This window comes from Lynx rufus, unplaced genomic scaffold, assembly GCF_022079265.1.
Source record: "Lynx rufus isolate CCGP_SWC_20201006 ecotype Redwood Valley unplaced genomic scaffold, mLynRuf1.p SCAF_5, whole genome shotgun sequence".
Taxonomy (NCBI): Eukaryota; Metazoa; Chordata; class Mammalia; order Carnivora; family Felidae; genus Lynx; species Lynx rufus.
This window is the reverse complement of record NW_025814867.1, coordinates 87,073,545-87,088,083: the sequence shown is the minus strand read 5'-3', so window position 1 is coordinate 87,088,083 and position 14,539 is coordinate 87,073,545. Positions and strand designations below refer to the sequence as shown.

Here is a 14,539-nt window from a genome sequence, read left to right as displayed (position 1 = left end):
AAGAATCAGACACTTAACTGAATGAGCCATCCAGGTGCCCCTATGAGTCAGTTTTTAAGTCTAGAAAATGGAGATAATAGCACCGGCCTCACTGACTTGTGAGGATTATGTTGAGATAAAGCGTATAAGAGCTTGACAGGAAAGCAGGCTCAGCAAAGGGGAGCAGCCAGCCTGGCTGTTCCTGCGGAGCCCCAGGCACCAATGACTGGGTGAAACAGAATTTACACGCGCCATCAGGATCTTCCCAGAGTGTGGGGCCAGAGGGCCAGGCAGGAGGTGGAGGTTTGGGCAAGACTGCAGGAGAGGGAGAAGACGGCATGTGGCTGTATTTTCCACATTCGTACCCACATCCTGACTTCTCTTTAAAAAGAACTGTTGTACAAACAATATAGAGACATTAAAGGAAATTTTAAAGGAAAAGTAAACACCTATGATCTCAGCATTCTAAGCCTAAAATTTGTTATTTTCTTTCTGCCTAGTTCTTCCTGTTTGGCTAAATGCACACATACCTGATATCGCCTCACTTCTGGTGATCTATGTCATATTTTGCAGGTTACTTAACATTTTTAAAATAAATGCTCCTTCATTATCCTACTGTAGTCTTCACACACAGAATTTTTAATGGCAGCCCGATCTTCCATCAGGTTGATGAAGCTATATTTAGTTATTCATTTTCTTTTCTTTCTTTTAGTTTAACTTTATTTTTAAGTAATCTCTACACCCAGAGTGGGGCTCGGACTCACAACCCTGAGATCTCCCCTGAGATCAAGAGTCATAAATGCCACTGACCGAGCCAGCCAGGTGGCCCTAGTTATTCATTTTCTTAATGCTGGATCTTTAGTTTGCTTCTTCTTTTTTTTTTTAATTTTTAAATTTTTTTTTTTTAAGAGAGAGAGACAGAGTGTGAGTGGGGGAGTGGCAGAGAGAGAGGGAGACACACAATCTGAAGCAACTCCAGGCTCTCAGCTGTCAGCACAGAGCTTGATGCAGGGCTTGAACCCACAAACTGTGAGATCATGACCTAAGCCGAAGTTGGAAGCTTAACTGACTGAGCCACCCAGGTGCCCTTAGTTTGCTTCTTTTTGCTGTTAAAAATAAATAGATATTGGTTTATAGACTTTTTTTTTTTTTTTTTTTTTTTTTTAGAGAGAGAGCTAGTGGGGGAGAGGGGCAGCAGGACAGGGAGAGAGAGAATCTTAAGCAGGCTTCATGGTCAGCACAGAGCCCGACATGGGGCTCGATTCCATCACCCTGAGATCATGACCCAAGCTGAATTCAAGAGTCAGAAGCTCAACCAACTGAGCCATTGTGGTTGGGTTAATACGACTGAATCTTGTTAGCTTAATCTGGTATGGCGTGGTATTTATTTACTATTGGAGTTCCCCTTGAATGAAATTTAGTTCATATTTTTTGCTCATAATCAGTCTTGATTAGCTATTTATGAACCTAATCTTTTGTCTTATTTGCTGCAAACTTTTTCTCCAGTCTGTAATCTTTTCTCTTTTAAAATTACATTTTTAATAAAATTATAAAAGCAATACACGCTCATGGTAGAAAATCTGAGAAACAGTATTAAAATAAATGTCATCACTTAGTTCATTTATTTATTTTTGAGAGAGAGAGAGAGAGTGCACATGCAGGAGGAGCAGACAGAAAAGGGAAAGAAAGAAGGAAAGAGAGATCATGTACACAGGAGGACCAGAGAGAAATGGAGAGAGAGAGGGAGAGAGAGAGAATCCCAAACAGGCTCCACACTGTTAGTGCAGAGCCTGACATGGGGCTGGAACCCACGAACCAAAGCCCTCCGCATAATTCTAATGAGCAGGTTTAGGGACCACCCCATTGGTGTCTTTCATTCCTCATTACATACCCAGAACGTACCATGTTGCCTGGCAAATTGTACGTGCTTAATAAATACGTAACAAAGGCACTGAAGAACAAGTGTTTTAAAGTCTTTGTACACATGCACAGAAGTCAGCGCTACCTGTTTGGATTTCCACAACCACTTTGTGAGGCAGGCAACACAGTGGATTGTCCCTGTTTCTCAGAGGCTGAGAGGTGAAGGGACTTCCCCAAGGTCACAGATGGAGGGACCAGAGACTTAGGGTGAGGGGCACATTTTAGGGAGAGGAGAAAGGAAGTCTGATCCCGGGGAGCAGAGGCAAGGGGGGAAAAGAGGAAAAACAAAGAAGAGAAGGGACCAGCAAAGAAGCAGCAGGGGAAGGTTAGAGGAGCCCTGAAGATATAGAAATGGAACAAGACAACAAAAACATAACAAAACAAAACAAAAAACAGAAAAGCAAGACTCTGATGCAGGGACAGATGGAGACCAGACAGGATTATGAAGAGGTGGGCCAGAGCCACTTTCTCATGGGGGGTGAGTGGAGGACAGGGGGGCTGGAGGTTGGGGGGAATCAGAGGGAGACAGAGTAGGTCTAGAGAAAAGAGCTCGGAGGATATGAGGCCACAGAACCTGTTTCTGGGGAACAGGCATGTGCCACTGGTCCCTGAGTGTGATGTTTCCCTTCAGGTCAAAGCGCTTGGTCCCAATGTCACCATGGAAAACACATCCTTCTGATGACTGTGGCCTCTGCCCCCTGGCCTCCTCCTCTAGGACTGTGTGTTTAGGCAGCTGCACTGCATTTTTAGAACAATTTTTAACTTGTAGGCCGTACCTGTGGAACCAGAATGTCTGGTCAAGACCAGTTACATAACACCCTCAGCCCTTCTGGTGCCAAGGGCAGCAGCAGCCAGACCTGGCCCCATGCAGGTGTGAGCTAGGCCTAGTCAGAGGGGGCAGGGGGTAAAAGGAACGGGTTCCCCTTCCCACCTGGAGGACTGAGCCCCCACTTCTGGAGCCAGAAAACTACGTGAGACAGGACCTAGTCTGAGTCTTCTATCCAGGACCCCTAAGAATGTAGCTTTGTACTGGTCTAAGGCTTCCTGAAGGACACAGACTAAACCTAAGAAAGAATTTCACCATTGGGATTGGCAAAATATGAACATGCTACACAGAAGTTTCTTCAGTACCTATTTAAAGGATTATCTGTAATGAATAGTCAAGCCCAGAGCAGAGGGGTAAACTCTGTGACTTCTGGAAGACTCCCACCGATAGTTCATGGTGTTCTGGGTAGATCCCAGGCCAGGACACCCCGGTGTCAATACCTAAGTATGCTCAACTGAGAACAAGGCCAAACTTCAAAAAAAGGTTTGAAGAATAAAGATGAGGAGCTAAGTTCACTGCGGCCCTACAGCTCCCCAGGGCAGGCCTGAGCAGAGGGAAGAAGGGGATGCAGTCAGTCATCAGGATGGCTGGAATGCATCTTATCCACAGAACCCAGAGAGGTGGGTGGGAGATAGAATCCCAGAAGCCAGCACAGACTATGCAAAGCAGCTGGCTCAGCCTCCTCATTTTATAGACAGAAGACTGAGAAGTGACTCACTTGCCCACAGTCACGTAGAGAAGGGGAAGATGATGAGGCTGATAGATCAGTGACAGCTAGTTCAAGGCCTGAAGGTCTTTCACGAACTTCAGGAGGACGAAGGTGAGCCTAACTCTGACGGCTGCTGGAGTGGGCTTGAGGGAGGATTTGAGAAGCCCCTGTATGCCAAGCCCTGGGTCTGGAGCCGAGCTTTAGCTACAGCCTACAGATAAGGGAGGCCTCTAAGAAGTATGGAGGAAGAATGGCTAACAGGACTCAGATGTGGACCTCCCAGGGCCAAACAAGGGACCCAAAGGGGTGGCGGACGTCTCCACCCCCACCATTCTTCCCAGGCTCGCAAGGTTACTGCCCAACCCTGCCAACCCCCCAGGAGCAGGGCCCAGCCTGCTCACCACTTGCCTAGCCATTAAATAGGCATCCATGGAGCCCACTTTGGGCTGTGTAGCCCCTCCCTCCCTTCCATTCATGTGGCTCACAGGCTGGATCCCTTGCCACGGACACCGTAAAAGCCTCCTTGGTCACGTTCACCTCGCTCCAAGTCACCCCCACATTCACCTGGACACCCACCACAGCCCCCTCACTGGTCCTCTGCCTCCTACTTTTGCTCCTGCTGTCCTCCTCCACTTAGCCAGCAGCCAGGGATTGCTAAAACACAATCTAGACCATCTCACTCCCCTAAAAGCTAGGCGTGGCTCCCCAGAGCCTTCAAGATAAAGCACCGACTCCTTAGGAGAGAACACAAGTCCTTCAGGAGCGGGTCTTTCCCATCCCAGCCTTGCATCTTACCCTCTGCTCTAGGCTCTGCTGTGTTGCTTCCAGAACCCACCAAAACTTCTCACACATCTGGCTTTTGCACGCACTTGGCCTGGGAGGCTCTTATACCTTCTGGTGCACCTCGGATATCTCCCACTCATCTTTCAAGTCTCCATCCAAAGCTACTGCTTCTGGGAAGCCCTCCCTGATCTCCTCAGGCAAAGGCTGGCATTTCTCCTCTTGAGCTCCTGCACAGCCCACACTTGCCTCTCCCAGTATTCACCACATTATGTGCTAATTACCCCTTTGCCTATTGTGGCAGGCAGCCTCTAGTTGGATGGCTCCCATGATCCCTGCCTCTTGGTATCTCTCCTGTGTCACGCCCTCCCCTTGAGTGTGGGCTGGGCTCAGTAACTTCCTTCCAACAACCAGAATAGGGCAGAAGTGAAGGGATATTGCTTCTGAGATTGGTTACAAAACGACTGTCTGTGGCTTCTGACTTGGCTGCCGCCGCCCCCCCCCCCCCAACCCAGAGCCCTCACTCTGGAGGAAGCAAATTGTCACTTGGAGTAGTTCCATGGAGGGGCCCGTGTGGCAGGGAACAGAGGTCCCTAGCCAATAGTCACTAAGGACTTGAGGTGAGTCCACTGCCGTGTGAATGAGCCAGAAGCAGATTCTTCCTCAGTCAGGTCTCTGAGGTGACTGTAGTGCCTGTTGATACTTGGTTGGCTTTATTGAGTTAGAGGCATCTGGCTAAGCTGTCCCCAGGTTCCTGACCCATAGAAACTGACATAACAAATGGTTGTTGTTTTAAGCTTCTAACTTTTGGGGAAATTTGATAACCAATAAACATCTTCTCCACTGGCCTTAGATCTCCTTGGGGACTGACTTATTCATCTCTGGATCTGCTAGGGCAACTCACTGGGGACAATGAAAAGAACCTACAAGTTTTGAGGATGCCAAAAAAAATTACTGAAAAAATAAATTAAATAAAGGTTACATAAGAACGGTTCCTGAATCAGAATGACATCAGCCTTCTCAACAGCAACTCTGGAAGTTAGAACACAATGGAACCAGATCTTCAAAATTCTAAGGAAAATGATATCCAATCCACAGCAATCGAGTGTGAGTGTGAAACATTTTCAGAAGAGATCTCAAAAATTTACCTTCTGCGCACCCATCCACTGTCTCAGGAAGCTACTCAAGGGTGTGCTCTGCCCAAAGAACAGTGTAAACCAAGAAAGAAGAAGGAATGGGATTCAGGAGCTGAGAGCCAATAAAGCGAGGAGGAGGGACTGTCTAGCTGATGGTGAAGGAAGAGCCCCAGACAACAGCAGTGGCCAAGGCCTGGAGGGTGACTAGTCCGGATCACAGCAGATCAGAAGGCAGATGAAGGGATGGGTCTGTTCTGGAAGCAGCAACTGAGAGAACAGCTAATGTAATGAGCATATTGCCTAGAGATTTACACACAAATGGGGGGATGATTGAGGTTGGATTAATAATGGACATAAGGAACACTAAGCAAATGAAAAAGGTAAGGTAATTATTAACTCCAGCAAAGACAAAATGTTGTACAGGAAAAAGTCATCATAGTATACTACATAAGCTGTGACTAGAGTTTACAAGGCCAAAAACATAAACAGTAAATGCTGATCTAAAGAAAATTACAACATAACTCATTTAGGAGGAAGGGGGGAATGGGAAGTGTGTTGTGCGATGGGGGCAGGGAGAGCAAAATGAACTACATCCTAATCTTCGATAGTGATAAGTAGATAGACAAGGAATTAGCTGAAAAAGTTGAAAGTGGCTCTGAGGAGTTGGAAATGGGGTCTAAGTTGCAAGAGACAACTGTTTTTTCTTTTTTTGTTTTTTTAAATGTTTATTTTTGAGACAGAGACAGAAAGTATGAGCAGGGGAGGGGCAGAGAGGAGAGAGAGAGAGAGAAAGGATAGAGGATCCAAAACAGGCTCTGTGCTAAAAGCAGAAAGCTCGACACGAGGCTCGAACTCAGGAAACGAGATCATGAACTGAGCTGAAGTTGACGCTTAACTGACTGAGCCACCCAGCCTCCCCGAGACAACTGTTTTTCATAACAAGTCTTACGGAATTATTTAACTCGTTAAACTACATCTAAGTATAATGCTTTTAAAAGGTAAACCTAAAAGTCTACCACAATTTCTACATACAGACGATTTTCAATAAGTCTCAATCTTTACTATTCCCTCTGTATGATGTCTTCATCAGCCCACTATACTTGCAGGTAGGTATGTATTAGGACACTTGACCACAAATGACAAAGCCTCAACTCAAACTGGTGAACAGCTATTGTGTCCTGTCACAAATGGGCTTTAGTCTTGGCTGGATCCAGTGTTCACACGGCATCAGCAGAGATCTTTCTGTCTCCATTTCTTGGCTCTTATTTCCGTGTTGACTTCATTCTCAAGCAGGCTCTTCTCACACCTTGGCAAGCTCGTCTCCAGCACCTCCAGGTTTCTAACCTACCAGCTTTGTGATCCTAACGGACGGAGACGGTCTCTGCCTGGTAGGTGCAAAAAACCACCTGGGATAGACACTCATTGATCTACTTGGGTCACATGCCCATCCCTGGACAGACTGCTACAGCCAAAGAGATAGAGAAGTGGGATTGGCTAAGCCTGAGTCACATATCCGTGCCTAGACCCATGGACAAAGTGCGGGTGAAATGGTCTCACAAAGGTTATCTGGATGCTGTTACTAGAAAAAGAGAGGCTAGATGCTGCAAAACCAACAGTTGTGCTCTCGCCTGAAGACAGACACTGCTGCTTGCCTTCATCAGCAGAGGAGCTGCTGGTTAGGAACCTCCTAGAACACTACATAACTGGCCCATTCCCTCTGCTTCACATAAGCTGTTAAATTTTTAAGACATGTCCCGCGTTCTCACATCTTCTTGTGTCTAGGGAAACAACCTAGGTCCTCTGATTTTCCTTGCTTGACAGTTTCTTTTTTTTTGTTTGTCTGTTTATTTTTGAGACAGAGTGAGAGAGCAAGAGGGGGAAGGGCAGAGAGAGAAGGACGCCCAGAATCCCAAGCAGGTTCCAGACTCCGAGCTGTCAGCACAGAGCCCAACGTGGGACTTGAACACATGAACCTCGAGATCATGACCTGAGCTGAAGTTGGAGGCTTAACCGATTGATCCACCCAGGTGCCCCAGCGTGACGGTTTCTAGACTCCTCACCTTCCCAGCTCTCTTTCCCCGGATGCTGAGTAGTGTTAAAAAACTAAAACGTGGTACCCAGCGTTGAATGAAGCTCCAGATGTGGCCTGACCAGCCCAAATGCCCATGGGTTGCTTGTCTCATTTCTCCTGGTCAGTGGAGCACCTGAAGGTGCATTAGCTTTTTTTTAGTGACTGCAGCGCATTGTTCGCTCACATTCAGCTTCCACCAACACCTTTCTTTATATAAGCTGTCATTAAGCCAGGAGTTCCTCATTCTGCATTCATGCAGTTGGTTCTTTGAACCTAAATAAAGGAATTTGTCTTTGCTAAATTTCAACTTATAAAATTTGGCCCATTATTGCAGCTGGTTGAGGTGTTTTGAATATGGATCCTGTCTTCAGTATAAGCATCTTTCCAGGTTTTGCATAATCCACCTATTTGATTGGTAGACATACTCTTTATTTTCATCCAAGAGGATAATAAGATAAATTTGGGTCAAGGATAAAGCCCTCTGTCCTACTGCCCAAGTCCACATGCTATCCTGTGATGATGCAATCAGCTATGGAGCAACCAAGTCGTTTTAGCTTCCCAGGGTTTCCAGAACCATTACCACAAACTGGTGGCTTAAAACAACAGACATTCATTCCCTCACAGTTCTGGAGGCTAGAGGTCCTAAGGTGAGGTGTCAGGAGGGCCACGTTCCCTCCAAGGACTCTAGAGAAGAACCCTTCCTCGCCTCTTCTTAGCCTTTCTTGGTGGTCAGCAATCCTTGACATCCCTTGGCTTTAGCTGCATCTCTCGATCTCTGCCTCCATCTTCACATGGCATTCTTCCCTCTGTGTGCGTTTTCTATGTGTTTCTATGTACAGATTTCCCTCTTCTTAAACAGATACCAGTCATTGGACTTAGCTGGCACCCTGATCCCAGTATGAGTTCATCGTAACTAGATTATATCTGCAAAGACTCTATTTCCAAATGAGGTCACATTCACAGGTACCAGGGGTGAGGACTTCCAACATATCTTTTTAGGGGACACAATTCAACCTACTACACAACTGGTGTCAGATTTCATCTCCCTTATCTCTTTCTTGACCTCGAAGCTCTGTAGAGCATCTCTATCAGAAGCTTTGCTGCAATCCAGACAGCCATGGGATTCCATGTACCCTAACCACATAAATCAGTCAACTTGATCTACTAACACAGTCTAGAGTGCTGGTTGCCACCTGGAGCTGTATGTGGCTGCCCTGTCCCTTTCTACTTTTCAGAGATTCTGATAGACTCTCCCCCTGGGGGAGGCCAGAATCTCCTGAGGGTGGTGGGGACGGGGTAGTTAGAGGAGGGAAGCCATAGAGGGGCATGGTTAAGAGTTTGGACTTTGGAATGAGACAGACCTACGACTTTGGGCTAGCTTACTCAATCTCTCTTGCATCCCATTTTCTTCACCTGTAAAATGTGAGTGATAAAACTTACCATAATGACATCCCAGGATAGAAGTTGCTATTGCCATTGTTGCTGCTGCTGCTGCTCCTGTGAGCTGCTTGGGAATCTGGGTGAATGTAGATCTGAATCCAGATCTTCAGTGTCCCCCGAGGCATGTTCCTTAATGCAGCTAAACCCTTTTCAGGCTTCCGCATCTGTAAAATTGAGAAACCTGACTCTCAGGCTGCTGTGAACTCTGTGTATACCCAGCATAGAGCCTGGGGCACAAAGCAGCTTAAATGTTTGCTTCTTCTCCTTCCCTTCTTCTCCTATAAACAAGGAAAGTAATGTTAGTCTGGCATGACCTATTCTCAGGAAACTCAGGGTGGCTCCTTTATAATCACTCTGTTTTCTCTGTCTTCGGAGAGACACCCTGGATTTAATTTTGAGCCTGATTTTATGAAGACTCTAAATTGTTTTTGAAAACAAATACTAACTCTATATTTCTCCAGCAGGCCACTTAGTTCATTAGGAAGCCCTCTTGCGTCACTATGTTTATTTTTATGCCCATTTTACCCAGGCAGTAAGTGAAGGCAGGGGTTAATAATGGCCCCGTTGCCTTGTAGTAACGAGGGATGATAGGAATGGAGAAGGGCTTTGATCCACACTTTCAAACTCCAAGTCTTATGCTTTGCCTTTACACACAAAAAATTAGATTTTTAAAAATAAGCCTGGGGCACCTAGGTGGCTCAACTGGTTAAGCATCTGACTTCAGCTCAGGTCACAATCTCACAATTTGTGAGTTCGAGCCCTGCATCGCGCTCTGTGCTGACAGCTCAGAGCCTGGAGCCTGGAGCCTGCTTTGGATTCTGTGTCTCTCTCTCTTTCTGGCCCTCTCCTGCTCATGCTCTCTTTCTCTCTCAAAAATAATAAAATAAAAAATACATAAATAAAAATAAGCTCAATTACATATGTAAATTAATTTCCTTTAAAAAAAATCAGAACAGGGACTTAGCTGGTTAAGTGTTCAACTCTTGGTTTCAACTTAGGTCATGATCTCATGTTTCCTGAGTTCGAGGCCCATGTCAGGCTCTGTGCTGGCAGCGTGGAGCCTGCTTGGGATTCTCTTTCTTTCCGTCTCTCCCTGCCCCTCCCCTGCTAGCATGCTCTCTCTGTCTCTCTCAAAAATAAATAAATAAACTTAAAAAAAAAATCAGAACATTACTGACATACATTCTTTGTCCATCACTTTCCATTAGAACTTGTTCTTGTCTCCACATCCCCAGGAGTAACTATTATTTATGAGTTTGATATGTATGCCCCAGAACTTTAAAAAATATAGACATTTCCATTCCTTTATATATAAGTCTACACAAAATACACCGTATTGTGTTTGAAGGAGTATTTTCAGAGACGGCATCATGTATGGTTTAGCATCTTGCATTTTTTACTCCACATTTTGAGAGTTCTTCTGTTGAAACGCATAAATCCGGTCTGTTCCTTCAGTCCGCAGTATTCCACTCAAATGTGCCATGCTTGATCGACCCTTCCCCTGTTGGTAGCCCCGTGCCCTTGCCCCATTTCCCAGTGCTTCTGAGGGCTGGAAGCTTTGTGGACTAGGCCCTGAGCCACTTTCAGAAAGCCTCCTGGGCTCACGGACTTACTCAGCTGGGGAGTTCACTTTGAAAGCAGAGGCCATCGGCTGACCTTAACTGTCTGGGTTCAAGATCAAGGGCTTCCCCCAGGCCACCTGCCGCAGAAGCAGGAAGGCCCGGCAGAGCCCCAGGGGTTTGCTGCAACTTCAGTCCCTCCCTGCTGGGCCAGCCCTCCACAATGCTGCTGGCCAACAGGACCTGCTAACAGTGTAAGATAAAAAGAGAAGTACAATAAACACGGTAACTGATAACTCTAACTCGGCTGTTACTGAGTAAATGGCAGCAGTAAAACAATAAAAACAAACTAAGTGATTATAGTGCAAATACAAAAACAAAGAGAGATTAGACCCTTTTTGATGAGGCCTTGATCTAAATTAGGACTCACCAAGAACAGGGCCTGAGGTTGGTGGCAGGGAGCACCTCTCCTTGGGAGTATTTCCTCTCTCCTGCAAGGATTCATCCTTCCTCATGGAATCGAGTCTGGGGTCCTCCTGAGCTGTAGTCCTTGTTTAGGGCCCATCGTGGCGAACTCCCAGCCCAAACTTCTTCTGGTTTGGTAGCGACACATTTGGATCACCAGGGAAGATTTAAAACAAACAAACAAACAAACAAATAAGCAAACAATTTCCCAGTAGTTGGGGGTAAATCAATTCGGGGGTGGGGAGCTATGAATTAATACTACGTTAATTTGTAGTTTTTGCTTATTTCCATGGTGTAAATACTGCCCCCATGGCCCATTTAAGTTGCTCAACTGCTTTGCCAACTGGCTTGCAAATTCATTCATTCATTGTTCAAGATAGTGGCATCAATTTAGAACCCTTTGTAGCTTTTCTGCTTTCCAAGAATTTCCAGTATACACCATGATCACGGAAAGATCAACCAAACAAACTTCAAGAAGTTATTTATAGCCAAATAATCTATAAAGCAACTCTCTGAAATCTCTTTCAGAAAGTTTATATAAGAAAATATTCAATGCGGGCTGCGGGCATGTTTTACTGTGTTTGATATGATACACAGGGGCTTCCATGAGGAAGTATTTCCAGGGCCTACCAAGAGCACAGGAGAGAAGGCGGTCCTCACTATGGGGAGGCAGACAAAAGAAGCAGCCACTGGCCACAGAAACCCTCCTCTGCACAACCTTAGAGTTCACAGGGAAGGAAGCTTCCAAGATTCTGAGATGTAAAGCAACTTGCTCAAGGTCAAATGGCCAGGTCCCAATTCAGGACTTCTGAACCCAGAATTAGGCCCCTTTCCAAAACATACTAGGGCACTCCTCATGGAGTCTGAGACCTCGACTCAGGTCTGGAAGCTTTAAAGTTAGGGTATTCCCTCCCTTTGCCCGTTTCTTGACCCTGAGCCACGCGCTGCAGGGGCTGACCTGGCAGATCCCAAGTTGATCCCACCTGAGCCATGAGTGCCCAAGGTGGGGAGGGGCCTGTGAGCCCACAGCCACCTGACACCCAGGAGAAAGCCTTAATTACCCATCTCTCAGCCACACCCGTGCAAGGCTTCCCAGAACAGGAGAGGTGCCTGTGGGGCAGGAGTAAGGGAAACCAGGAGAGCGTTCAGACCTTCTGCAAAGGTGAGGAGGCGCGCTAGTGTGGTTCCTAGGGCAGGCCCACACACAGGGAGCTGTTTCCTGAAGCCCAAGTCGTATAACCCAGTAGAGGTGGGCAGGCAGTCGTTCCTACAAAGATGAGGGGACTCCCCCACCACTTGCAGTGAGCTACGCCCCCAGGAGCTCCTTGGATCACCCTTTCAGTGGCAAAGCTACCGTTTCCCCACTTCCTGCACTGGGGAGGGTTGAGGACTCTCTTGTGGTCAGGGTCTGCTCAGCTAGAAGTGCAGCATAGTCTCAGTAAGAGTGAAGTTAGGCGGAGAACAGTTGATTCCCTCGAGTATCATCTACTCTGGCCAGCTCTGGGCTTGCTGGAGTGGGGGTGGGGCTGGGGAGGTATCCCCAAATAGCCCTCAGGGTGGCTTGGGAGTCCTGGCCTCCAAGGTCAGCATTGCAACTGAGAATCCTGGAGAGGCCCTGCTCTATACCCTCCTTGGCATGTTTCCCTGGTCAGACCAGCTGGGCATAGCTGGGAGGAGGAAAGGGCAGGCTCCCTGTGCGCTGGTGAGGGTATCTGCTCCCTGTGGCAACCTCTCCTGTCTCTAAAATTATATGTGGATTAAAAACACTCCATCTGGCAAGAGCAGATGGAATCGGGCAGAAGCATAGTCAGGACACTGGATTTCAGATCTGTGGCTCTGTGTATATCAGGAAGAAAAATATAAAAGACAAAAAGGCCAGGAAAGAGGTATATGATAAGGTGTGTGTGAGTATGTGGTGTTTATGTGCCACATGATGTGCGGAGGGGACACTGACTCAGTGTGGGTGCAAGGAAGCTGATTTTGTGAGGAGGAGCGGATTCATCCAAGGAAATGGGAAATTCAAGTCAGAGTAGATGAGGGAACTAACTGGAAAGCAAAGCAAATTGGGAGCGGTCAGAGAAAGACAGCAATGCCCTCCAGGCTCCCAGAGCACAAAACATTCTAACAAAAGTCTGAATAAGGAGAGGAGAGGTCCAGCTACACCAGTTCCTCGAGGGCCTAAGGGCATCCCTCCTGCCCTGAGACACAGCTCGCAAGAGTGAGAGCAGAAGGCAGTGCCAGTCAAGACTATGGCTGCAAGCAGCAGAAAACCTGACATGCAGGCGCTAGAACAAATAGGGGTTTCTTTGTGTCCCATAATAAAATATCTGAAAGTGGGTGGGTGTGGTGCTCAATAGTGTCAGGGCTGGCATCTCTGTGGTTCTCTTGGCTTTTCCTGTGGAAATATGGTGACTGTGGTTTCAAATATCAGGATCCTTTTCAAAATAGGAAGAAAGAGAAGGGAACGGAGCCAGGCAACTTCCACCTGCGTCTCATTGCCCAGAACTGGTCACATGGTCACCCCAGTCGCGAGGTAGGCTGGGGAAGCAGAGCGCAGTGTTGTCATGGCTTAGCCCTGCGGGCCACTCTGTTGCCCAGGCAAAATCGGGGTTCTGTTAGCAGGGAAGTAGGGGAAATGGACATTGGGAAGGCAACCAAGCCCAGAAGGGACACCGTGAATGGCAAACATTTTCGGTAGAGACTGAGTTAATATTCCAAAGTTGAGCTGAAGAACGCTTTGAGACCGGCAGTCCAAGACCCTTGGTAACAATCCCTTCAATCATCACTCATTGTCTCATTGAACCTTCACAGCAATCACACGAGGTAAATGCTCTTATTTCTCCCATACTGCAGGCAAGGAAGGAGAGTTTCATACATTGCACATCACACTTGGCAGGAATACACATCTGAGTCAAGATTTCACAGGCTCTAATCCAGATACTCCTCAGCTTTTTTTGATCCTAAATTATTTGCTCCTTATAGGAAGCTGTCCCACCCTACTTCACTAAGTTACTGATCTCTGACCCTTCCCCAGGATCCAAACACCAGTAAAGAGGTTTTCGAAGTCAGACAGACCTGCATGCAGATTTTGATTCTTCTACTTGTCAGCGTGTGGCCTTGGGCAAGCTACTGCACTCTCTGGGCCTCCTAAACCTTGAGAAGTGGCAGGATTAAATAGATGGTGGGTTAGGGCACCCAGCACAATGCCTAGAGACGGCAGGTGTTTGACAGCATCGGTACTTTGCTAGAGATACAGCAACGTGGAAGTTCAGCCATGGACCACCTCTGGTTTTGCATAAACCAAGGTCACATTGTTTCCCACACAGTTTCCTGACAAAATCTAACTCTTTATAATCAGGAGTCTTCTATTTTGTTTTCCTTTGCTACTAAAAAGCTGACTCGGCTTCAAGTCCTCAGTCGTTACTTCAGCTAACACTTACCAAGCATCCCCCAAGTGCCAGGCACTCTGCTACTTGGGGGCCGGGTCCTTGCCCACTGGGAGTTTACGGTCTGTGTGCAGAATGCCACATGCAGGCAAGTACCTCCAAAACAAGGCAGGCCGTAGGGAGACATGCGCTATGATCATTCAAGATGCCGGGACTTGAGAAGTGGCAGGGGCTATCTGGGCGTGGTGTGGTCTTGTCATTCCTTCCC

At 47.0% G+C, this 14,539-nt stretch overlaps 1 protein-coding gene across 1 annotated transcript in view; it reads right to left on the bottom strand.

Annotated features, from left to right (window-relative positions):
- TFRC (transferrin receptor) overlaps nucleotides 1-11,002 on the bottom strand; it is a 77,865-nt gene extending 66,863 nt beyond the window's left edge. The window contains exons 1-2 of the mRNA XM_047098827.1: nucleotides 10,851-11,002; nucleotides 8,862-9,025 (exon numbers count right to left, since the gene is read on the bottom strand). The gene's annotated coding sequence lies outside the window, so the exon portion shown is untranslated. The remainder of the gene's footprint in view (nucleotides 1-8,861; nucleotides 9,026-10,850) is intronic.
- Between the last annotated feature and the right edge of the window lie 3,537 nt (nucleotides 11,003-14,539).